We start from the raw sequence: 25,830 nt of genomic DNA, 5'->3' as shown, positions 1-25,830 counted from the left end.
ATGGAGTTAGAGGAATATAGTGGAGCTGGTTCTGTAAAATCTTCAGATATAAGTGATGATGGTGGTGGCGGAAGAAGAGATGGTGAAGGTGACAATAATGGCTTGATGTATTTGGTGTGGGAAGATGTGAGTGTTGTGCTTCCAAACTTTGGTATTGGAAATAGCACTAATCGAGGACACACCAGAAGATTGCTTGATGGCCTCACTGGTTTTGCTGAGCCTGGTAGGATCCTGGCTATTATGGGTCCTTCTGGCTCTGGAAAATCAACCCTTCTTGATGCTTTAGCAGGCCAGTCTCTCTCTCTCTCTCTCTCTCTAGAAAGCGTCAAAATGATGAATATTAGAAATACAACACATTCGATGGATGTATAAACCGGTAGATAGTCATTTGGAGTGAAGCTGGTTAAATTTTGCTAGGGTTTCTAAATGTTTAGAGAATTAAAGAGCAATTTTTCGAGTTTTGACTGACAAAACAAGTTGTTTTGTGGGTCTTTGACCCAAAGCACCAAAATTAGCTAAAATTATCTCACATACTCCAGCAACAAATTTTCATTCCCACTTACTCAATATAAAGCCAAATGACAATTTTGTCCTTAACCAAAATAAATAAACCCCTTCATATCTCCTTCAGATCTCTCTCTCCCCGCCCTTCATCTCATCCTTCTCCGATTTGTCCGACCTTTTTAGCTTCGCCGGAGCAACTCTCTCGAACTTTTTCGACTTCATCCTTCGGATAGCTTTCAGAAACTTCAAACCCGATTCTGATTCCTCAGCAATGTCTCTCTCCTCTCTCTCTCCGTTGTGCCGTAGTCGAGGCTTGGCGCCGTCTCTCTTTCTCTCTCCTCTATATCTCCCCTCCGCGCCGTCGTCGAGGTTCGGTTTCCAAATTTGTCATGACCTTGGAGACGAAAGACCTGCAAGAGCGATAAGATCGGAGAAGTCCTCGTCGGAGGAGAGATTCTGAGGACACTCATGTTGCTCTTCTTCTTATATCTTTAATATTGGTTTGTCAGGAACAACCACGCGTCGATTCCAAAGTCATGATTTTTTTGCTGTTGTGTTGTCCTGCTCTTCTTCTTCAATCTCTAATAATATATACATTGCCTAGTGTTGATGGTGCTCATATCAATCACTAGAGACCAAAAGATCTGTCAGTGTGTAAGATGCTTCTTTGTTTTTCTTGGTTACTAGTGTTTGTTGTTGCTTTTGATGCTAATCTATATATATTGGGACCTCGCAGACTTGGCAATTAAAGCAAAGCCAACAGACCACCAAGTGACCAGCTTTTGGTTACAACTTACAAGTGTGTGGGATGCTTCTTTCTATCTCTCTTTTACTTTAGATTGATTCATAATATTAAAATATAAAACGTAGAGGAGCCTTGCCGCCTTGGTTAGTTGGTTGTCCTATCCATTTTGGCTTAAATAGATAAGGGTTAACTACAAAGCACTCCTAGACAAAAGATTTTTTGACAACAAAGTCCACAACCTTTTCCCTTATACAATTAAGGACACACACTATTCTCCTTTTACCTCTTTTTGTCCTTTACACAGTATCAACTTATATTTTACTTTTCCAGACTAAACACAGTATCAGCCTAAGGACTAGCCTTCAACATGCCACAACTTCGCCTAATGACTTCCTGTCTAAGCGGCTACTATCAGGGCGGAATCACTGCTGCCTTAGTATGATAAGAGTCAGCTTTTAAAATAAAATAGAAAGCTTGCTACTGCTTACTAACTGCTACTGTTACCAAAACATAAATGCAGAAACAACAAAATGTTTTTGTGACGGGGTACTGAGCACAAACTGAATTTATTTATTCAAACATAAATACAGATACAGAACCCAGAGCCTCACTCTTGGGCAAACAGCTAGAAGCTGCTTAGCTACTCATAACTTGATTACAAATACTTACTTGGAATCAGATGCACACTTGCATAAAGAGATTTATATAAAACCTGCTACTGCTGCTACTATGGCTTCCTTATTTTTGAGAGAATCTGATTCTGCTCAATTTTCGAATATTAGACTGATGTTTTCTTTTTCGAATGCCTTCTAAGGGAAGCTAAAGCTCCTTATATAGGGAGTGGAACTCAAATTACAATTCAACACAACAAAATGTACAGAACGACTCCGTGATTTCCTGCTTTCCTTAGTGCTCCTGCTGGTGGAGGTCGGCCGGGGAAAAAGCAGATTCCTTTAGGTGAAATGTTTTTCACCTGCTTTTTGAAAAGCAAAAGTCACTTTTGGGAAAAATCCAAAAGGACTTTCGGTGTTTTCTACACCTGCTGCTTCACATGTTCTCGTCGGTTTCTGAATTGTGACCAAGGACAAACGAGTCGTTATCTGCCTGGGCCATCCTTACTGTTGTTGCATTGTCTTCGACATCTGTATCAACATACATCTTGTAGTGGTTGTCAGTTTCAAGTTTTTCCACCCATCGTAAGCATGCCAGTGTCGAGTCTATCTCCTTTCTGGTAAGAGATAGGAATAAGTCACTGCTGACTACGTCAGGATAATCGTAAGCAGTGATGATAATTTTCTCTCCTGCTGCCAGGAAGGTATTGTAGGTATCCTCAGAGATGATCTTTTTGATATATTCTAGAGTCATGGCCTTCATCCACGGGATGCTTGAGTTTGGTGGGCCATTGTATCCTACACAGGCTGGTTGAAGATATTTCCTTTGAATAATTCTTACATAATGATAAGGAGGAATATATTCAACTTCACCGTTTGCCTTCTGGATCCATTCTGGAGGAGTGGATCTGAACTTCAGTCGAAGCATACAGTCATTTTTTCTTACATTTTTTACTGTATTGACAATGATAGGCGGCAAACCTTTTAGATCATCATTTGTTTTAGTCCACAGATTATGGACAAAACCATTTTCAACAAGCCAGAGCTTGTGTTCTTGCGGATGTTCACTCTGAACATTAACCAGGTATCTTCCAACATAAGGACTTGAAACAATAAAGAGAGTTGGAGGAACTAGGTCTTCTGGATTATGTCTTCCTATCAGACTATGGAATTCATGCCAGTCTGATTCATTAAGTGCCATGACAGGAACTCTAGCACTTTCTGGACTTTCAAGGAAGAGAATTTTTTCTTTTCTTACAGCACTCTGCTGTATATGACTTTCTTCAAATTGTGGTCTGGCGTTCTCATATAGTTCTTCAGCTAGTGCAAAGAGTGCCGGGAACATTAGACCACTGCTTCTTTCTTGAAAGGCAAATAAGAGATTATCCAAGATTGCCTTCTGGTGATAAGCTAGTCTCCTGCCAGTTCTGAACACAGGAGTATCAAAAGTTCTTAATTCATAATTAAAAACATTTATGACTCCAGTTGGAGTTGGTCTGCTTTTTGGCAAAGCAGCAGCCGTCAACAGTCTTGATGAGCCTTTACCGTCTGCCGTTTGAGACGGGCTAGCCAATCCTTTACCCTGGGATTGGTCAGTTGAGGCTAGTCCTTTAGGACTTAGCAGAAACCTTTTAAGAACCTTTTCTTTGGTTTCCATAGGATCTTCTTGAAGCTCATGTTCTTTCCCAGTCCTTCTCCTTCTGGGATTACGACCTTCGTCGTCTTCTCTCTGGCTGAACATTGCCATTTCCCTTGTCAATGCGTCTGGAAGATAATTCTTGTTTCCTGCAATTAATTCAACATTATAATCATATTGGTTAAGAAATAATTGCCAGTTTGCTAATCTTCCTCTATCAGCAGCTTTATCAAGTTTGAAATTTTTGAAATTCTTTACTCTGGCACAATCGGTGCGGACAGTAAAGGGTTTTCCAAGAAAAGCTGGAGAATTTAAAATCGTTTTCTTGACAGCCAAAATTTCTTTTTCCCCTGTGGGATAATTTAGTTCTGCAGGGCTGAACTTGCCACTACAAAATTTACAGATCTTTTCAATGTTAGTTCCAGGCGCTTTTGCCAGAACCACACCGGACCAATAATTATCGCTCGCATCTGTCTGGAGGATAATTTCATCATTCTCTTCTGGTTGTTGCAGAGGAGGGAGGTTTTTGCAGAGATTTTTTATCTGCTTCACGATTTTTTCATCATCTTCTGTGAAGTTCCATTTTCTTTTGGAACTTGTCTTAGGAGATAACATCGCTGTTAACCCTGAGATTTTAGGGATGAAATCTCTCCCATAATTTATGACACCAAGGAATCTCTCTAGACTCTTAGCATCAGGAATTTTGTCTGGGAACTTCCAGATCTTTTCAAGAATATGAGGTTGGAGTTTTATTACTCCATTTTTGATGTTTATTCCTAGGAAATCAACTTCATCAAGGATAAAGAAGATTTTCTTTTCACCTAGGATGATTCCATGCTGAACTATCAGCTTTACTACCTCATGGAGGTGTTTCATGTGTTCTTCTTTGTTTTTGGAGAAGACTAGGATGTCATCTATGTAAACGACGCAGAACTCTGCCACATGCTTGAAGATGTTGTCCATCTTTCTTTGGAAGATTGAGGGAGCTTGCTTTAGACCAAAAGGCATTACTAGCCATTCGTAATGGCCTTGTGGTGTTCCAAATGCAGTGAGAGGTATGCTCTCAGGATGCATCTTGACTTGCCAGAAACCCGACTTTGCATCGAACTTCGAAAAGACTTTGGCTCCTCTGAGCTGGTTAATCAATACTCTTACTTGAGCAATTTGATAACCGTCTTTGACAGTCTTTTTATTGACATCTCTGTAGTCAATGACCATTCTAGCTTTTCCTCGTAGGTTTTCTGCATGATTTCTCACGTAGAATGCTGGAGCATGATGAGGGCTAGTGGAAGGTTGAATTAATCTCTTGTTCAGGAGATCTTCAATATCCTTTCTGAATTCTTTTTGATCTTCCTCTTTGTAATGAGGAATGGCTTTGACATGGCAGATAGCATTCATGTCATGCAATTTCAATTCACAGACCACTGGGTCTTTTTCCCAAAACTTCTGAGGATTTGTATCCACATTTTGCTCTAGTGTTTTCTTGATTTTTTCAAGAGTGGGAATTTGCTGGGACTCAAGCTTGTTCTGAAAGTGCTTGAGGTTATGCTCATGGATGAAACTAGCTTCTTCATCTTCACTAGTTTCTTTTTCTTCTTCTTCTTCAGAAGATTCTTCAACAAGTAATTCTTCTTGTTGCTTGATTTGGAGTATGGGTTCGAATTTTGGTTTGTAGGGGGTAAGATCACCACTATTCTGTTGCGACCTCTGATACTGAGTAGTAAAACCGGGACCGACCACAGTTCTGGCTTGTGTGAGGCGGTCTGCCCAGAACACCCGTTCTCCTTTCCTGAAGCCTATCGCTTCTTCATCCTGAATGAATCGTTGTTGGAGAATAAAATCATTTCCCAACAAGAAATCAGATCCTTGGCCTTCAGATTGCCAAACATTCTGGATGATAAATGTTCCTCCACCAATGGTGATATGAACATTTTTTGCTACTTTTTTCATGGTGAGATGGCTTCCATCAAATGTAACACCAGTAGCAGACTTTTTCTTATCTTCTCTCCAGAGTTCATCTGGAATTGCAAATCTTTTTGCAACTGTAAAACCTGATCCATTATCTACAAAGGCATGTAGATGATATTTTCTGTAATCAGGGAATTTGAGTCCAATCTCTATATAGTTGCTGTATCTACTTGTAGAGACGACTTTCGATTGATGAAGCTCATTTTCTTGAGCTTGTTCCTTTGGAATGAATGGTTTGCATTCTTCTTTTGGAACTTTTTCTGAATGAGGTGATTTATCAAAACTAGAAGGTTTTGTATCATCCCAGTTTGTAGGAATTATCTCTTTGATGTCTGGATTACTGAACCATAACGGAGGGTCATATCTGACTTTATAATCAAACTTGCCTGATGGTTGGCCAAGTAGATCCCATGTTTCAGTAGCCTCTTGTCGTTCTAAGAGATGAACAGTTTCTGGTGGTTTCACCAGTTCTACATTTTCTGGTATTTCAACCAGTTCAATATCTTCATCGATTTTTTCTTCATCGATGATTTCTTCCTTTTTCAAGGAAGATGGTTCCATGGTTTCCTGGAACAGAGTTTCAACTTCTTTCGCCTTTTGCTCAGCGAAATATTCTTCATATTCCTGCTCAACCAACTGGCTAACAAGACCATTTTTGGTTTTTCTTCTTGCTTCAGCTATGAAGCATTCTTTATGATAAGTCTTCTTGGATTCTTCACAAAACATAGGGAGACCATTTTTTTCATGACATAAGCAGTAGTCACAAACGAATGTACCAGGGTTCACCTGATAAGAAGACATGAAAGGTTCTGTCTTGCTTTCTTCCCAATTTTTGATTCTCAAAACATTCATTTGTCTGGATTCGAAGTACTCTACTTCAGAATCGATCTCAGACTCATCTGATGAAATTTCTTCTTCAGACCAGGCAGAGTAGACTGACCTGTCATCATCTTCATCATCAGAATAGGCTATTTCGTAGCCTTTCATGTTTGCTACCTCTATTATTTGCTCATATTCTTCGAAGAGAGCTTTAGTAGATCTTTTACCCTTTTCAGGGCATTCATTGGCATAGTGCCCTTCAGCTTTACATAACCAACATCTGCAAGCTTTCTTGCTTGGTTGTTTATGCTGATGAGTATTCTTCTTTTTTTTGAAGAATTTCTTTTTAGGATCTTCATCCTTTTGTTTCTTGTAATTGGAACTCTTATTGAATTTCCAATCTCTTTTCTGATTACTCTTTTTGAATTTTTTAGAGTAATATTTTTCTTTTTTCTTCTTTCTGTGGAATTTGGATTCATGACATCCCCAGTTTGTGGGCATATCCAGTATTCCATAACAAAAATTTTCAACTCCTTTGAGTTGTTTCTTGGCCATCTTAGCTCTAAGATTGGCTTTGCATTGCTCCTTCAGTAATTGCCGGATTCTGTCTGCAATTCCTCCAACTGAAAATCTTTCAATTGGTTTTTCAGCTATGCTTTCTCTCACAGCTGTTCTCCATGGTTCAGGGAGTTTCCTGTGCAACAGATTAACTAGATCAGTATTCTCTAGTTCACCAATTGTACAGTAATATTCCTGAAACTCATTCAGGTATTCTTCGAAATATCTCATGTCACAGATCTTGAGAGCATAGATATTTGATTTTGCCGTTTCTTTGGCTTTTTCACTCAGATTTGAAAGATCTCCACAAAACTGATCGTACAAGGGTACTGCAAAATCATACGGAGATTTTGAATTTTTTATCTCTTCAAGCCAGTCTCTTCCTCTTGCAGTTTCTTTGAAAGATAGGTAGTACTTTTTTGCTACTCCAGTAAGAGTAGTTTCATAGTACACCTGCAAATCTGGTGCTTCAAATTTGCCAAGGGTGAGTGCAGAAGCCATCATCAGGCTATCTACCCATTGGTCAATGGTTTTTCTTTTATCTAGACTCTTATCTATATTTAACCAGATGCCGTAGTTCGTGATAGGAACTCTAGGCAGATTGTCCTCTGGGACAAATCTTTGGGAATTTCTTTCTCCTTTTTTACCCGTGGGGGCTTTCTGTAATGGGAGTTTTACCTTCCCTTTTTCTCTGCTAATGAAAGTTCTGGAGCTTTCTCCTTCTTCCATTTCAATATCCTGATAAGGAAAGACTTTTCTCGTCTTTCTGATTTTGAATTCTTTCATTTCCTTGATTAGTTTTTCTAATCGTTCAGAATTTTCACAATTCTCAGCTTCTTTATAGAGTTCATAGAGCCTCTCAGCTCTGAACATATTGACTGGTCTGTTCAGATCAGCCTCCAATTCTTCTTCAGAAATTGATTCTTCAATAGTGGGTTTTATACCACTGACACTAGCTTCCCTAGTGCTATAGCTTCTTCTTAGAAGATTATTCTTGTTTATCCTGAGATTCTCAGGACAGACATCACTTTTTCTGTGATTGTCAAAATTAAGGCTGATTTCTCCAGTTTTTCTACTCTCGTAGATTTTTGCTTTTGCTCTTTCCGGCTGCTTTTTTGGACCGGATAATTTCCATTCAAGAGGAAAAGTCACTTCATTCCAAGTAACCTTGTGGATCTGTTGTGAATGGTTCTTCTGATTGGTGAGGAATCCAGTAGTAAGACCTGGGATATTCGTTATCCTTGTCTTAGGGGCTACTGTAGTACTCATCAATTTATAGTATATTCTATATACTATAGCAAGTTCTTGCATATCTTCTTTCATAGATATGCCATCTGTCTTGACTCTCAGTCGTAGACAATGAGCTGCATCTTTCAAGCTGGTGGTGAAGTTGGGGAAGCAGTTGAAATACGCTACTTGATCACATAAGGACGCTTCGAGTGTTCCCAACAAACTAGCTTGGAAGTCTGTTAACCTGTTGTCCTGTAGAACACATAGGACCGAACAGTTTATGCCTTCACGTGCAAGCAGATTTATGCCTACTTGGACTGCTCCAATATGCATAAATTGATATTTTTTTGCTTGAGCTCTAGCAACTTCTGAAGGAGTGATTAATAGAAGATCAGTCTCTCCACCTGCTGTAGCGGGGGTTGTGATTTCCAGTAGTTTAAAATAATGGCTATCCATTAGATCAAACTTTCCCCTTTTGTAGATTTGTTTAAAATCTAATTTTGGGATTGATGAGTTTTTTACCTCTTGTTCAATTTCGTTGAATTCGAATTCTTCAGCATTTAGGAGCTGTACTCCCTTCTTTTTTCCAAAGATGCTTAACATTTTCATTTCTCTTTTTTCCGGGTGTTCATACCGGATACTAGTCTGACTAGTAGATGGTTCCAGAAAAATCATGCTTGGAACACGATTTGTGTCTGGTTTTTCTAATGGCTTGAATCCATTAGTTTTCTTTTTTACTGTAGGCCCTTTCTTGTCCTTCAGTATATTTTTCATAGATTCTAGCGTTTTTTGCTGTTCATTGATTTTTCTACTGACGACTGTCAGCTTTTCTTCTTCCGTTTTTGGAAGTTCTTTGATATAATCCAGTTTGTTTTCCAATCTTTCCAATTGGTGGATTATAGCAGGTAATTTTTCTAGATGAGTTTGACATCTAGATATTTCTAGTAACAACTTCTGATATTTCTCATCAGAAGATTTCAATAGAGAATTTATTTTCTCTAATAACAATTCTGACATTGTCCCCATTCAGGAGGGGTTCTCCTTGAGCTATTTTACAAGCTCTGATACCAGTGATGTGCGGATCTAACCAATGCTCAAATAATCTAGAGGTTTTTGTTCTATTTCTAGAACATATAAGAGATTATCAATATCTTCCTCTAGCTTATATATTCTAGTTTGGAGTCTATAAATAATATCCCAGTAGTTGGGTGTATTTGAGATTTTCTCTAAAGAGTTTCAGTTTTCTCAACTTTTCTCTCTCTGTTTTTAATTCTTTGCTAGTATTCTTACAAATAGCAAGTAACTCTAGTCTGTCAACGATAGAAATTATGAATAGTAAAAATAACTGTTTACCTTCGAGTATGGAGGATGGATTTATACCTGTAATATGGTTAAACAAACAAATTCAAAAGCATGGGCCCACTACGCTCCGTCAATTTTCTTTTTACTGAAAGGAAAGATAAAAACTTGAAGAGAAAGTGAAACTTGCTAAAGACAAAATGTCCTTAAGTGTCTAAAAACAAATGTAGTGGAGTTTTTTGTGTTTTAGAGTTTGGTCAAGGAGGTGGGTGTAGTTTCTCCAATAGATAATGTATCTTTTAATCAAACATCATGTGTTCAAGAAAGTCAAGTTTGGTGATATTGTTATTTGACCATCAAGATATATTTTTTGGGGTTTTGACCATTTATCTTAGAAAATATGAGGGCAATAGAGGGCTATTGGGGGGCAATAAATGTCTATTAAAAATCTATTGGAGGCAATAGATGTTTATTAAGGGGGCAATAGACGTTTTGAATTAATGTAATCTCCTCTTTTTTTTCTTTAATCAAAGTTTTATTTGTCTAATTTTAGGAATATTAATTCATATTCCGATGACCGAAAGTTCTATTGGGGGGCAATAGACGTTTTGAATTGATGTAATCTCCTCTTTTTTTTTATGTAATCAAAGTTTTATTTGTCTAAATCTAAGGAAATTAGTTCTTATTCTGGCCACTGAAAGTCTTATTAGGGGGCAATAGACGTCTATTGCCCCTCTATGGGGGCAATAGATGTCTATTGGGAGCAATAAACCTTTCCGGTGAGGTTTTCAGAAAAGTCCAGTAGGCGGCGACCGGTGACCGGATTCCAGCGAAGGTTAGCCGGATTCCGGCAACCGGTGACCAGATTTTGGCAGCCGGTGAAGGGGCAAAGTCCCCTCTCTCTCTCTCTCTCTAAGTAACAAAGGTGAGGGTAAAATGATATTAAAAAATAAAATAAAAATCTTAATGGGGTATTAAGGAAGACCTCCTTAGAGTGTTTTTTTTTTTTTTTTATTTTTTTTTTTTTAAGGAGAATGAATTAACTTCATTGACGTCAAATGTCATTACATTCCGAGGTTAGAAGTTCCTCCACTCTTGGAGGAGTTACAGTGAAAAAATTCAAAGAAAAAGAACCATGTTTGGCCTCTTGAGCTAGGGTATGAGCAACCCTGTTTGCACTACGGTGAACATAACGAACCTGGGCATTGGAAGAATGGAAGCAGCCTTCAATAACTCCTCAAGATAATGCACCAAGAAACCAAGCTCAGTCCAGTTCAAGCTAGAGCTCCCAATCACAGTGACCAAATCTTGACAATCTGTTTCCACCATCAAGGGAACAAAATGATGGGCAACCGGCAGCTCGACCCCATACAGCAAAGCAAGGAGCTTCCCATGCCTAGCTGAGTTTGAGACTGATACAGAGTGCCTAAATCCTCCTAGACAAGAGCCCCTGGAATCTCGAAATATCCCACCCACCCCAATACAACCTGTAACATTATCAAATGCAGCGTCAACATTAAGTTTCACCAAGCCCACAGGGGGCTTCTTCCACAGTTCATGCCTTATCGGTCTTGGTACCTTTGTTGAACCATGAACTGCCCTATATTCCTCCCACCAACCTAGAGTAATGGGCACCACTTCAGAGGCAAGTTGAACATCCCCATCCCACACTTTTGCATTCAATTCCTCCATGTAGCCCAAATAATCATCAAAAGCATAGCAAAAGTAGTGGAAGATTGGGAGAAAGAAGAGACTAACTGTCACGGCCCGAATTTTGAATAATAAATTCAAATCCGAAACATGAAATAAACAACTTAATCAAATAAACGTTCTGAATTTTTTTCTCAGAAATAAATACACCTCGCCTCACTCACTAATACATAAACCAAATCCTCAAGAGTTTAATATTACAACACACTCTCTCCAAATTTAAATGTAAGCTCAATGAGCATAACAACCTCACAATAAAGCTGTAACTCAAATACCACTACTCTAAGCAGCCTGATCACCTTCTCGATTCTCCTGACCTGTAGAATTACCCGCTACACAATTTGAATAGTGTACCGGGATTGCAACAACACCAAACCCGGTAAGCTTTACAGCTCGTATGAGTAAACAAGAAAGAACTGTTGATTTATTAAATTTCAAATCATTTAACTCACATAATCAACCAACAATAACACGTCTGCAAAGAGACAAAATTCAATCACAGAATTCCACAAGGGATACATTTTCACAATCCTCAAATCACGAACCACCCCTTGGTCCTAAAAACACTCAACCCCACATATTACTACTTTGGTCCATCTTGACCATACGTTAGAGTTCTAACTACATCGTTACCTGTCACCTCAGCCAAGGTTTAAATAAACTATATACATCTCGGTTAATATTTAACCGGCGGTCTTCAGACTTTCCCCCTATCCTCAGAGCACTACATCTCGGTTATTATTTAACCGGCGTTCTTCGGACTTTCCCCTGTCCTCAGAGCACTACATCTCGGTTATTATTTAACCGGCGTTCTTCGGACTTTCCCCCTGTCCTCAGAGCACTACAATTCTACCCTCTATTCAACTCAGAAGGTCAACATGATTATCACACACATTTATCGGTTAGCATTATCATAAATAATCATGGCAATTTCAAAGACAATATCATATCATAACCAAGTTATCGCAATTCCACACACACCTCAATGTCACACCATTCCATATATAATCACGTAATTATATATATACGTAATCATCCGTTCAGGGATAATCACTAATACCAACTATAAATCAAGCACAAAAATCGTGAAATTCATTTTGTATAATTAAAATCATTTTACTTACCAATGGACCGTAGTTGATCAAGTCCATATGATTTAAAACAAATATTTATTCCATAAATATTTTCACACAATTACCTCAGAAAATAAATTAATTAAAGGTACTTGGTTTGTAATATGAACCACGTGAGGTTTACTCACCTCTAATCCAGCTGCGTCTTCTTAACAGCACAACCACGATTTTACGAATCGTCCGCCAAATCATCCCGTCGATCACCTAATCCAATATGATCTTAACTTAGCCAACAACTCATAAACAAAATTAAACGACGATCCAACGGTCAGATCGAAATTATATGATGATCCAACGGTCGAATCCTCACGGATCGCCCTTAGGATCATCCTCCAAAATTATCACGAAGATCCAACGGTCGGATCTTCCTGAATCTTCCTTATAAACATCTCCACAAAATTTCATGAAAATCCGACGGTCGGATTCTCACGAATAGCACTCCGAATCACTATTTCACAATTATACGAAAATCCAACGGTCGGATCTTCGCCCATGACCACACAAGGTCAATGGGATAGTCATACGATCAACATATCAAAACTACAAGTCCATCGGACGGTCCGATCTTCACAGATCATTAATCGAACAATCGAAATTGATCGAAATCGTAAAATTCATAACTAAATCATACGATATCCAAAAATTATGAATTATATATGCAAACGATCGTATTGAAATGTAGAATCTAAAAATGTAAAGAAATCACATTTTTGACCCCCGGAGATGGCCGGAAAGGGCCGCCGGAGTTAGGGACCGAGCCGCCACCGACCACCGCCAATGGTGTCGGGGCCAGGCTGCTCCTCTTCATCTCATCAAGCCTAACCATTTTCCTAACTAGCATGAAGTCTGAAAATGATCGGAAGTGGTCGAAAATTGCCTAGAACAGTTGACTTGGCCGGAAAATTTCCAGAAACCAGCGAAAATTGCAGAAAATGGCGAGCTTGATTTCGACGTAAAAACTTCAATTTCAGGCCACGATTCCTTCTGGAGAGTTGTTAAGAACATCAAGGCGAACTCACTGGTTCAAGAATCATTCAAAACGAAGCTCTACATCTCGAGATATATTGATCGAAAGCTTCGGTGGCCGGAAAATTTCCAGAATCCGGCGAGCTTGAATTCCGACATAAAAACTTCAATTTCAGGCCTCGATTCCTTCTGGAGAGTTGTTAATAACATCATGACGAACTCACTGGTTTAAGAATCAATCAAAACGATGCACTACAGCTCGAGATATCACGATCGAAAGGTTTTAGTTTTCGATCGAAAACCGGTCGAGCTCCGACGAACGTGAATCCGGTCACTCCAGGTGCGATCCTTCTGGTATGATGATTAGTAGGTTGAGGCGAGTTCATAGAGCTAAGGATCGGAAGGTTTGGTGGCCGGAGCTAGGAGAAAACCGGCGTTGACTCAAATCGAACTCAAATCGGAACGAGCTTGCCGCCGCCGTTACAGGCCGTGCCGCCGTGCAAGGTCACCACAGACAGGTGCGCAAGGACCATACGAAGCCAATGGAAGAAGTTTGGTGAAGATTGGTGGCCGGAGGAGGAAGATATGGGGAAATGAAAATCAAGGCCGATTTCCGGCCGAGAGAGAAGTTGCAGAAATTTTCGGATTTTTCTGAATTTTTCGGAAAAATCCAATATTTATACTAATTTGGGACTTTTTCAAAAAATCATAACTAATTCATACGAGCTCCGATTTTTGCGCTCCACATATGCACGCTATCGTATCGACGAGCTCTACAACTTTCATGAAGGAAGTTTTCCCAAATTCCGTAGGTATAAAAAGTCGATTTTCGCGTGCCCCTAAATAACGTACGTTTTCGAAATAAAATCGTCCGAACTAATTTCACAACCCTCAAAGCTTCGTACTTTCTCCCATGACCACGAAATCATTACTAAAAATCCCCGGAATTTAATTTGGATTTTTCAGGGTATTACACTAACAAATCAATGATACTTGTTGCTTGATTTGAAGATTGAATATGAGCTAATTGAAGAAACGACTCAGCATGGCTGCAGTCAAGAAGGGCATGGAGGGGGGATTCGACTTCTTCATCACAGAAAGGGCATTGGGTATCTAAATCAATACCACATTCACTAAGCCTACTTCTCGTGGGAAGAATATTTGAGGCCGCTCTCCATACACAGATCTTAACTTTGCCAAGGACCCTGGTAGCTCTTCCAAGACTCTGCTCCTTGCCACATCATATGCTGATTTAACAGTGAAGACACCTTTCTTGTCACCACTCCAAATCCAACGATCATTATGAACCCGAGCACTAAGAGGTAGTGCTACAATTTTCTAAACAATATGTGGAGGAAACAACTCAGTAAGAAAAGGAAAGTTCCACGTACCCGGAGACGATAAGAGGTCAGAAACTAGTTGAACCCTTGGAGTATAGAAAGGCCGCAAATTCTCATTCAGTAACCAAGGATCATTCCAAATACTATTGGACCTGCCATCCCCGATATATCGTCGAATACCAGCCCGCAAAATATCCCGACCATGAATTATGCTCCGCCACGCATATGAGGGAGACGACCCCAACTCAGCTTCCCAAAAATTACAATGAGGGAAAAAAATTGCTTTCAACAGTTTAGAAGTTAGCGAGAGTGGATTTTGAATCAATCTCCAGCCCTGCTTTGCTAGCATTGCTAGGTTGAAAGCAAATAGATGTCGAAAGCCCATACCTCTGCAGGCTTTAGGTTTACAGAGTTCATCCCAAGCACGCCAATGCATACCTCTCTTTTCATCAGGATTGCCCCACCAAAATTGGGCGCACAATTGATGAAGTTCCTAAATTAAACTTTGAGGAAGTAGATAACAATTCATAGTGTAAAGAGGCATTGCCTGAGCAATCACCTTTATGAGGATCTCACGCCCAGCAGCACTCAGTAATTTAGAACGCCAACCGGTAAGTTTCTTAGACAAGTTGTCTTTGATGTAGGCAAAGGTGTCATGCTTAGAACATCCCACAACCGTTGGTACCCCTAAGTATTTCTCATGTTTCTCTACTAACTAAACACCAAGAGTAGCTGCCATAGATTGTCTCAAGTGAGGAGGAACACTACCACTTAAAACCACATTACTTTTCTGTAGGTTGATCTGCTGCCCTGATGCCCTTTCATAAATGTTCAAAATATTGTGAATCAAGGAACAATCCTGGGGAGAGGCATTAGAGTATAGCATACTATCATCTACAAAAAAGAGATGACTAACAGAAGGAACACCATCACACACACGTAGCCCTTGCCATTGTCCATTAGATACAGAATGAGAAATAAGAGCAGAAAGGCCTTCGGCACAAAGTAGAAAAAGATACGGTGAAATTGGGTCACCCTGTCTTAACCCACGATGTGGTGTGACAAAACCTTTAGGAACTCCATTAATCATAAAAGAGTACCTAACAGTAGATAGACAAAACATTATCAGCTCCACCCACTGCACATCAAACCCCATCTTGATCATGATCTTCTTTAAGAAATCTCATTCCAATCGATCATAGGCCTTGCTAATATCCAATTTAATAGCCATAAAGCCTTCATGTCCTCTACTCAACTTATATATATATATAATGAGCTAGCTCTGATGCAACCAGAGTATTATCTGAAATCAACCTGTCGGGTACAAATGCACTCTGCTGTGGGGAGATAATATCCAGGAGGAAATATTTGAGCCTATTGGCTAAAACTTTTGAAGCTATCTTATAAATGACATTGCATAGGGCAATTGGACGCAACTGAGACATATGTTGAACTTCCTTCACCTTTGGGATAAGCACCACATGAGTGAAATTTAAATCATGAGGCATCTCTTTAGTCTTCAAGAAAGAGATAACTGCTCTACTAACTTCCATTCCCACCAAATCCCAATATTTTTGAAAAAAGAAGGGTGACATACCGTCCGGGCCAGGTGCCTTAGATGGATGCATCTGAAATAGGGCACGCTTCACCTCATCAACAGTACTATATGGCTCCAACAAGATCTGATTCATACTATCCGTAACTCTAGGGGTCAGAGTTTGTAGAACATGGTCCTGAGCTTCTAGGTCCGGTACTTGCCTGGCAAAGATTTGTTGAAAGTACCTCATTACTACCACTTCAATTCCTTCCGAAGTTTCCTGCCATACCTCATTCTTATCGAACAAACCTTTGATTTTATTTTTCTGTTTGCGATTCGAGGCTCGCCGGTAGAAGAATTTAGAATTTTTGTCCCCTTCCTTGAGCCAAATGGCCCTAGATCTTTGTCTCCAGAATGTTTCATCCATAGTCATCAGTTCATTCAGCCTTTGGAACAACCAAAGCTTTTCAGTCTGATCGAAAGGATCAAATGGTTTTTGAAGAAGCACATCCAGTTGCCTACGAACAGCCTCTAACGTACTCTTCCTTGCGTCCCTTGAAAGTAGTCTGATCCCAGGCTAGAAGAAAGCTCCCCGTGTCTTTAACTTTCCGGCATAACTGCACCATCGGACCACCATCTTGTGGTATAGCCCAAGCTTCCTCCACCACCTATGAAAATGACTCATCAGAGCACCACATCTCTTCAAACCGGAACCTTCGTCTGCCACGAAAATGCACCGGTTGATCCTTCCGAACTTCCAACAGTAAAGGCACATGATCTGATCTGCTTGGATGCAGATTAATAACTCTAGAGAATCCAAACTCTGATATCCATGTAGGTGTAGATACACCCCTGTCAAGACATTCCTTTGTGTGTGTGTCACTCCAAGTAAAGAGTCCCCCTGCTGCCCCTAAATCTGTGAGATTGTAGTCTAAAAGGGCTTGACGAAAGGCATCCATTTGTTGTAGACTCCGAATCTGTCCTCCAGATTTCTCCCCTAACCCTAGGATCTCATTAAAATCACCTGCCACCACCCACTTCTCCTACGAGTGTCTGGCCAAAGAACGAAGGAGATCCCAAGATAAATGGCGCTGACCCGTTTCTCAATGTCCATAAAAACCTGTGAAGCACCACTACACATCAGACGGCCCCTTAATATCAGCATCGATGAAAAAGTAGTTCACCGATCGTACCGAAACAGATACAGAATCATCCCATAGAAGAGCCAGACTACTAGATCGCCCAACCCGACAAAATGAGCAATGTTTGGTAGCCCCACAGCCATAGGGAGGGATTGGTGCAGTTCTTTGGTGCAATGAGTTTCACTAAGAAAAACAACGTGCGCCTGGTGCTTCTGGATGAGAAGTTTAAGAGCATGGCGAGTACTTCGATTCACTATACCTTGACAATTCCAGATCAGGATATTCATGGTCGCAAGAAGACTGAGTCTTCTCCCTCTCCTCCGTGCAGCGTATACAGAAACCCGAGAAACTAGGCGGTAACCTAGGTTTCAAAAGTTTCACTTTTTACCTCCTTAGACTATTTTGGGTAAGAGATAATTAAAAAAACTTAATGGGGTAAGTGGGAAAAAAATCTCTAAAATAGAGTAAATGGACAAAAATCCTTGTTTTTACTCGGTACGTACAAAAGTTTTGAACAATTAAACCAATTAATTCTCAATTATGATTTGAAAGAGATTAATTTTCCATTAATGTTATTAATGCTCTCTATTAGAAGTTGTTGTAACCCTAGATAAACCATGCACGTGTGCACTAATTAATTTCGTCAATCTCTTTAATAAGTAGCTTATTTCCAACGTGATATTTTTGTAAACTGTATTTGATTTAAGCTCAATCCCAGTTATATACATATATATATGGAGTTGATAATACCATTTATACTCATATAGAGTTGGTTCGTAAGAGGGACCTTGATTCTTTGATGTTGGGCTTGTTGGAAAGCAGTGAAAAGCGTTTAATTTTTAACATAGATGGAATGGCATTCAATAACCTGCCTGCCTACCCACCTCGCTTAGAAATCTCTTCGAGTTGGACCCCTTGACTTGATGAACTCTCTGCTGCGCATGTCTCTATCTCTATCTCTATCTAGCAGAGCTTCCATTAATAACCTGCATGTTCCTCCAAGCACGAGAGAGACAGAGAGCGCTTAATTAGGGTTCTATATATGATCACATTCGAAAATATATACGTAATCAGAGGCTTTTGTTCTGAGAGTACTCGCTTCTTTGTTTGCTCCTAGTAAGGAGTAACATTATCAAGGAACACGTTGATCTGTTTTTTCAGAACTAAGAAATGAATCAATTGAGCATCTGTCTTTCATTAATTCCGTAGTGGTGTGGATGGTGAAAAGATGGTAGTTTTCTTCTTAATTATTTCATTCATTAGGTCTTTTGGGGTTGTTGCATCACTTGCTTTATATTTTCCATATTTTGCTCACTCTGGCTGACTTTATCATCGGGACAGAAGTGACAAGTTTTGCCCTTTATGATATATCTTACATCATTTCATCTATAAATAATAGCGATGGTGTTTCTCGAAAGTAGTAAAAATAAAAACTGAAAATGAAACTGATACACATTTCATAAATTAACTGGAAATTTTGTAGGTAGACTGTCACGAAATGTTATCATGACTGGAAATGTTCTTCTTAATGGGAAGAAGACGAGACATGACTATGGTGTTGCTGTAAGTAAAGTTCATACCAACCCTACCCTCATACTTTTCGATATTCCTTTCAGATATCAAATAACTTCGAGCCACAAAATCTTGGCTAATTTGAAATTTCAGGCTTATGTGACCCAAGAAAATGTGCTGTTGGGAACCCTAACAGTACGAGAAACCATGACACACGGCTCATCTAAGGCTCCCAACTAGTCTGACCAAACCAGAGGTCAATGACATTGTAGATGCCACAATTACCGATATGGGTCTGCAAGACTGTGCTCACAGGCTTATCGGAAACTGGCATTTGAGGGGCATAAGTGGAGGAGAGAAGAAGAGGCTGAGCATTGCACTCGAAATACTCACAAAGCCAAGGTTGTTGTTTCTCGATGAGCCTACCAGTGGCCTCGACAGTGCTGCAGCTTTCTTCGTAGTTCAAACCCTCAGATACATTGCTAAAGATGGCAGAACTGTCATTTCTTCGATTCATCAGCCCAGTAGTGAAGTGTTTGCTTTGTTTGATGATCTTGTTCTGCTTTCTAGTGGCCAAACAGTTTATTCTGGTCAAGCAAAAATGGCAGTAGAGGTATGCGTTCTACTAGTATGAAGTATTAAACATTGTGTATGACTAAATCTCACTAATAACTTTCAACTTAACAGTTCTTTGCTAAAGCTGGAGTTCCATGCCTTCTGATCACTTTCTTCGTTGTATTCATTCAGACTTCGACGAAGTCACAATGAACACCTCTCACAAAATACGTGTATATATGTTTTTCTCAAACTCTTCCATCAAACTACTAGTGTTGCTTATTTGCCGCTTTACTGAACAGATTTGGCTGTCCGGCCATGTTCTTCACCTTATTCTGTCAAACAAACCCTAAGCACCTTGTTAGTTGGTATCATTCATCACCTCATAATAGAACACTCTTGTTGTTTGAAATACAGGAAATCCCAAAATCATCAGAACCTTCAATGAACTTTGCAACAGCTAGCAGAGATAAAAGCAATGCTTGTTGACCAGTACAGACGCTCGGAGTATGCAACAAGAATCAGGATTCGAGAAATATCGTCCATGGTAATAAGGTTTACTATTTTACAGCTTGCACTCTTAAGGTATGGCCACGATGATAATGAAAAACTTGTTTTACAGGAAGGACTTGGGGTAGAAAAGAGGAGTGGAAGCCAAGCAAAGTGGTGGAAGCAACTCTCAATATTGACACAGAAATCTTTCCTCAACATGTCTAGGGATATGGGGTATTATACTGGGTGAGAATCATCGTCTACATACTTTTATCTCTTTGCGTTGGCACAATTTTCTATGACCTGGGAACAAATTACACTTCAATATTTGCAAGAGGAGCTTGTGCTGGATTTATTTCTGGCTTCATGACTTTCATGTCCATTGGAGGCTTCCCATCCTTCCTTGAAGAAATGAAGGTAAAAGTAATTTCTAAATGTGATTTCTTAATAGAGAAGTAGATTCGAAATTACATTTGGTGAGTCCATTTTCTGCTTTTGTTCTTCGAACAGGTTTTTCATAGAGAAAGGCTCAGTGGGCATTATGGAGTTGCTGTCTTTAATTACTCTGTCAAATTTCCTCTCTTCCTTCCCATTCTTGGCTTTGATGTCAATTGCATCCTCAACTATAACTTACTACATGGTGGAAAAGCATTCTCATTTCTCCAACTATGTGTTCATGGGCCTTGATCTTCTCAGCGCCATTGCAGCGGTAGAAAGCTCCATGATGATCATAGCTTCTCTTGTTCCGAACTACTTAATGGGAGTAATAATTGGAGCAGGATACTTGGTCAGAACATATCAAACTTGTATAGCTTCCTATTTTTCATCTTTATAAAGCACGATTGAGGCTCTAACTGTCATTGGTTACCATGTTCATTTAGGGAATCATGATGATGACTGCCGGATTCTTCTGCTTCATGCCTGACCTTCCCAAACCCGTTTGGCGCTATCCAGTTTCATATCTGAACTATGGTGCATGGGCGCTGCAGGTACCAAGCAATAATATTACATAGCAATAGACATTATAAGAAATAACAGGGGAAAAATTCACCAACGGTGTCTGGACACTTAAGGGACTTTCAGAATGATACCTGAACTTACAAAGTTATCAATGTGATACCTGGACTCATTTTTTCGTATCAATGTCGTACCTATGACCAATTTCCGTAACGGCTCCGTGACAGAAATTGGCCGTAGGTATCACATTGATAAGAAAAAATGAGTCCAGGTATCACATTGATAACTTTGTAAGTTCAGGTATCATTCTGAAAGTCTCTAAGTGTCCAGACACCGTTGGTGAATTTTTCCCAATTTTGCACGTGAGTCACTTAATGAAGACAAAATGACCGATTTACCCTCAAATTCTTTCTTTCTTTTCTTTTCTTTTTTTGTTTATTCTTCTTTCTTTCTTTCTTTCTTTCTTTCTTTCTTCTTCTTCTTTTCTGGTTTCTTCTTCCCCTGATTTGAATCATCAAGATTCAAATCATCTTGCTCGTCCGATTCCCACTGACGCTGCGTCTCAATCCACCTTCATGCACCACAGATGTTTCTGGTTCCCCCAACTTCAAATCCTATAGCAATTGAAATTGTGCATTGAGGCTTCACCGCACACTCCGAGTTCATCCCCGCCGCCGTCGCCAATGACTTGACCACAACAACCTCCACCACCGCACAACAACGTCATCCTCCGCTTCATCTCGATTGGGTTTGGGGATAAGAACTGCTTCTTCCTCCACCGCTAGCGAAATCGTAGAGGCTCAAGGCCACATTCTAAGGGCCACCGGCCTGAAGGACAGCCACAGCAAGGTTTGCACCACCAAAGGCCCCAGGGATAGCAGTATCAGGCTCGTCGCCCACACCGCCATTCAATTCTACGACATGCAGGACCGGCTTGGATACGACCAGCCTAGCAAGGTCGTCGATTGGCCGCGCAGGACACGCAGAATGTGAGCCTCAATTTCTCGATGGTGGAGGCTCCGAGTCCTTTGTTTACTAATCGGCGAGGCACAATGGTGGGTAGCAGCAGAGCGGCGAAGCTGGTGAATAAGAACAGCTCGAATTTTCTGCAGGTGAGGATGGTGTTGAGGCCGAAGTTGTTAATCTTTGTCTGCCGAAAATTGCCTCTGATCGAAGTTGGGCTAGAGGCCGAAGTTGTCGGCTAAACCGATGAAGTTGCAGGTGAGGATGGTGTGGAGGTGGTGTTGCATGTCGGGAAGAAGGAGAGGATGGAGGGGTGTGATTTGAGAGTGCAGGGCTGGCGGGGTCTGAGTTTCTGATCAATGGTGTATAAAAGGGGGTCGGAGGAGAGAACGAGAGTGGTGGTGGTCAAGTCATTGGCGGCGGCGGCGGGGATGAACTCGGAGTGAACGGTGAAGCCTCAATCCACAATTTCAATTTGCTATAGGATTTGAAGCTGAGGGAACCAGAAACATCTGTGGTGCATGAAGGTGGATTGAGAAGCAGCGACGGTGTTTGATCGGCGATCGGCGGTGGGAATCGGACGAGCAAGATGATTTGAATCTTGATGATTCAAATCAGGGGAAGAAGAAACCAGAAAAGAAGAAGAAGAAGAAAGAAAGAAAGAAAGAAAGAAAGAAAGAAGAATAAAGAAAAAAAGAAAAGAAAAGAAAGAAAGAATTTGAGGGTAAATCGGTCATTTTGTCTTCATTAAGTGACTCACGTGCAAAATTGGGAAAAATTCACCAACAGTGTCTGGACACTTAGGGACTTTCAGAATGATACCTGAACTTACAAAGTTATCAATGTGATACCTGGACTCATTTTTTCGTATCAATGTGATACCTACGGCCAATTTCCGTCACGGAGCCGTTACAGAAATTGGTCATAGGTATGATGTTGATACGAAAAAATGAGTCCAGGTATCACATTGATAACTTTGTAAGTTCAGGTATCATTCTGAAAGTCCCCTAAGTGTCCAGACACCATTGGTGAATTTTTCCCGAAATAACAGCGCTAACAATTTCCACTTTGACCTGTATTATCTACTTGTCTTGACAATTTCTTGGTTTTAAATTTGAATCTTCTGTTAATCTTAAAATAGCAAATTACCCCTACCTACACTTTTAGCCTATAAATTACCATCAGCAAACTTGTTTTTTGTTAATTCACATATGCCAGTGTGCAAGGCCCATGTGCAAGGTATTATTCCTTGCGGTCAGATTCTTTCCCTTTTTTAATTATTTCTACTAACAAGTAAATTATGAAACTGCCCTTGTGATTTGGATAATGTGAATTAACACTGCTGAATGTCAGTAACATTGTGAAAAAAGAATATCTCTACGTTCTATCTTTGTTTTTCTTCAAAACAACTCATTTATTTAATAATTCCAAAAACTATTTGTACATATTACAATATGAAACTTGGAAACTATCATTTATCTCTGGCTTTGCTGCTTCCACATACAAGCAGTAGTGTACTGAGGATTAGTAGTATGTCACCCCCAACAGTATACTAGCCCCAGTAGTATACTGACCCTCAGTAGTGTATTGATCCGCAGTAGTGTACTGGCCCCCAGTAGTATACTAGCCTGGCCTTCTCGCGTTTGCTCACTTCAGCATTGCTTTCATTAGCTCCATTCTAATCCAATAAGAAAGTACCATAAACACAAAACTAAAGCATTACACAACACCACCAATCCAATAAGAAAGTACCCGCAATAAGAAACTAAAGCTACTGACCCTCAATACAAAACTAATTATCATACTATAGCTACTGAACACACAATCCATTATAGCTTACTCATGCCAAAACCTGTGACAACATGAGGTTGAAGGTACTGACCCTCAAAATTTCTCAACCAAAATTTCTCAGCTAAAGCTACAAATTTCTCTACTGACCTTCAAGCCCTAGTATCGTAGAAGCCTCGCCGCTGGGGTCACGCCCTCTCTTCATTGTCTAGCAAAAAAGCCTCCCGTCTCATGTTTCTTTGTAGCCTCCCTTCGCTAGTTGTTTCACAGCCTCGCTTCGCCTCTCACTTGGCCGGTTGCTTCGTTGCCTAGCTTGGCAGGCTGCTTCGTCTCCTAGCTTCGCCGGAGCTTCGTCACCTAGCTTCGTAGCCTTGCTTGGCCGGCTGCTTCGTCGGAGCTTGGCGGGCTGCTTCGTCACCTAGCTTCGCCTGAGCCCTATATCAATTTAGGGAGGATCTAGATTTGGGGACGGTTTTGATTTTGGGATCTGGATTTTGGGACTGTTTGGATTTTGGATATGTTCTGATTTTGGGAGAGTGGCATGTTTGGTAATTTTGTAATATTTGAGTGTTTTTCTTTAGGATGGGCTAACAGGCTGTTGCAATTGTTGGCCGCATGGGATATTAGTTTTAGACTCTGCTATTGGTAAATAATAGTGCTATTTTGTAGTTCTTGGTAAAAAGTTCATCTTAAAATTAGATATCAAGCATTACCAAAACAAAGAAATTATCCAAATTATACTGGGTATGCAGGGAGAATACAAGAACGGATTGATTGGCCGTGAGTTTGATTCTCAACCCAACGGCCCGAAGCTGAAAGGCGAGGACATGCTCAAAACTCTGCTGGGTATTCAACCAGATCAATCATAGTGGTGGGATTTGGCTGCTGTCTGTGCCATTGTTGTGTCTTTCAGATTTATTTTCTTCATCATCCTTAAGATCAAAGAGAGAGCTTCACCTCTTTTCCGAGCATGTTATGCTAAGCAAACTCTGAAGCATATCAAGAAGCGACCCTTATTCAGGAAAGATGCAACTCTTTTCCCTTCCATGAGACATCAACCTCTCCATCCCTTGTCTTTTCAAGGTCTCAACTCTCCACTGCACTAGAAGTGGAAACTGAAACCCATGTGTCGGCTTTGCTTATTTTTATTTTTTTTTCAGTGGTACCTGAAAATACATAAACACCTTGATCATGTATTTTCCTGGCAATATTCTGAACTGTTATGTGATGCATAATGTGAAGTGAGTACGTGTAGCACGATAAGAAATCAAGAAAAGTCACACTTATCTGAAATCTTTGGCATACAGGGGCAGCATAATAAACGGTGTCATAACTTTTTCTCAAAAAAAAAAAAAAAACGGTGTCATAACTGTAGTAGACCATAAATTGATCAGAGTAAGTTGAGCCTCAGTATAGCAATTCCTACAATGTGATTTTATCATTAACTTTAAGAGTGATTATTCTCTTAATAACTTCACGCAACCGAGGAAACTACATAGCATTATGTAATGGATAATTATTTTATTAGTCAACATTCTACAGAACTACGATCTCAGAGTCAGCAAATCAACTTAGAAAAGGAGCTGCAAGATTAAACCAATGTATTAATGTGATGGAGCGTTCTTCAATAATCAGCTTCTACATTCAACATAACTTCACAAACTCATTGGTTACTGAACCAAGAGCTAGTGAAAACTGAAAACCCAATGAACTCTCTTTAAGCAATGGTCTATTTTCTTTTTTCCCACTGCAGCTCACAGCAGTTTCATTACGAATCTAAGATAATCCTTCCTTGATTATGTTGAGAGTTGACTCCCAAAGATATAATGGTTCAAGTTCAACTGAACATAAATAACCATTCCATTCTGCCAAGTTTCAAGTTCAAGTTATTAATATTAAGTTTTGAAAAATCGAACTCCTATTTATCATAAAAACAGCAATAAAAAATTTCAATGCACAAAAACAGATTTAGTGAACCTAAGGGTCTATAGTTGAATTTCTCTCACATAAATCCACTGAACTACAGGGTTTGTGGGTCAAAGAAGAACACTTAAAATCCTATATGGCTAGTTTTTTCAAGTTCTCTAGCAACCCTGACAACCTCAAATACACTGAAGCCTTGAAACTTGTTGACTGCTTAAGCCAAGCTCCCTTGACCTCAAGTTTACCTCCATGTAACTCCATATGCTCCTCTCAGCATTTGCCTAGGTGGTGAAAGTGTGAGACTAACTAGCTACAGTGAGACAAGCTCCGTCCCAGGCCAAGTGGGTCAAAGTTTGTGCGCAGAAAAGTGTACAAAGCTAAAGCAAAAGGAACAAAAAAATGCAAATAAACATCAAAACAGGATTAATTAATCGTTGAGCTT

At 39.9% G+C, this 25,830-nt stretch overlaps 1 pseudogene; it reads left to right on the top strand.

Moving 5' to 3' along the window:
* LOC112165197 lies at nt 1–24,793 on the top strand (annotated as a pseudogene).
* Nucleotides 24,794–25,830: the final 1,037 nt, after the last annotated feature.

This window comes from Rosa chinensis, chromosome 5 (assembly GCF_002994745.2).
Source record: "Rosa chinensis cultivar Old Blush chromosome 5, RchiOBHm-V2, whole genome shotgun sequence".
Taxonomy (NCBI): Eukaryota; Viridiplantae; Streptophyta; class Magnoliopsida; order Rosales; family Rosaceae; genus Rosa; species Rosa chinensis.
Note: the sequence above shows the minus strand (reverse complement) of the source record. Positions and strands in the feature narration are given on the sequence as shown.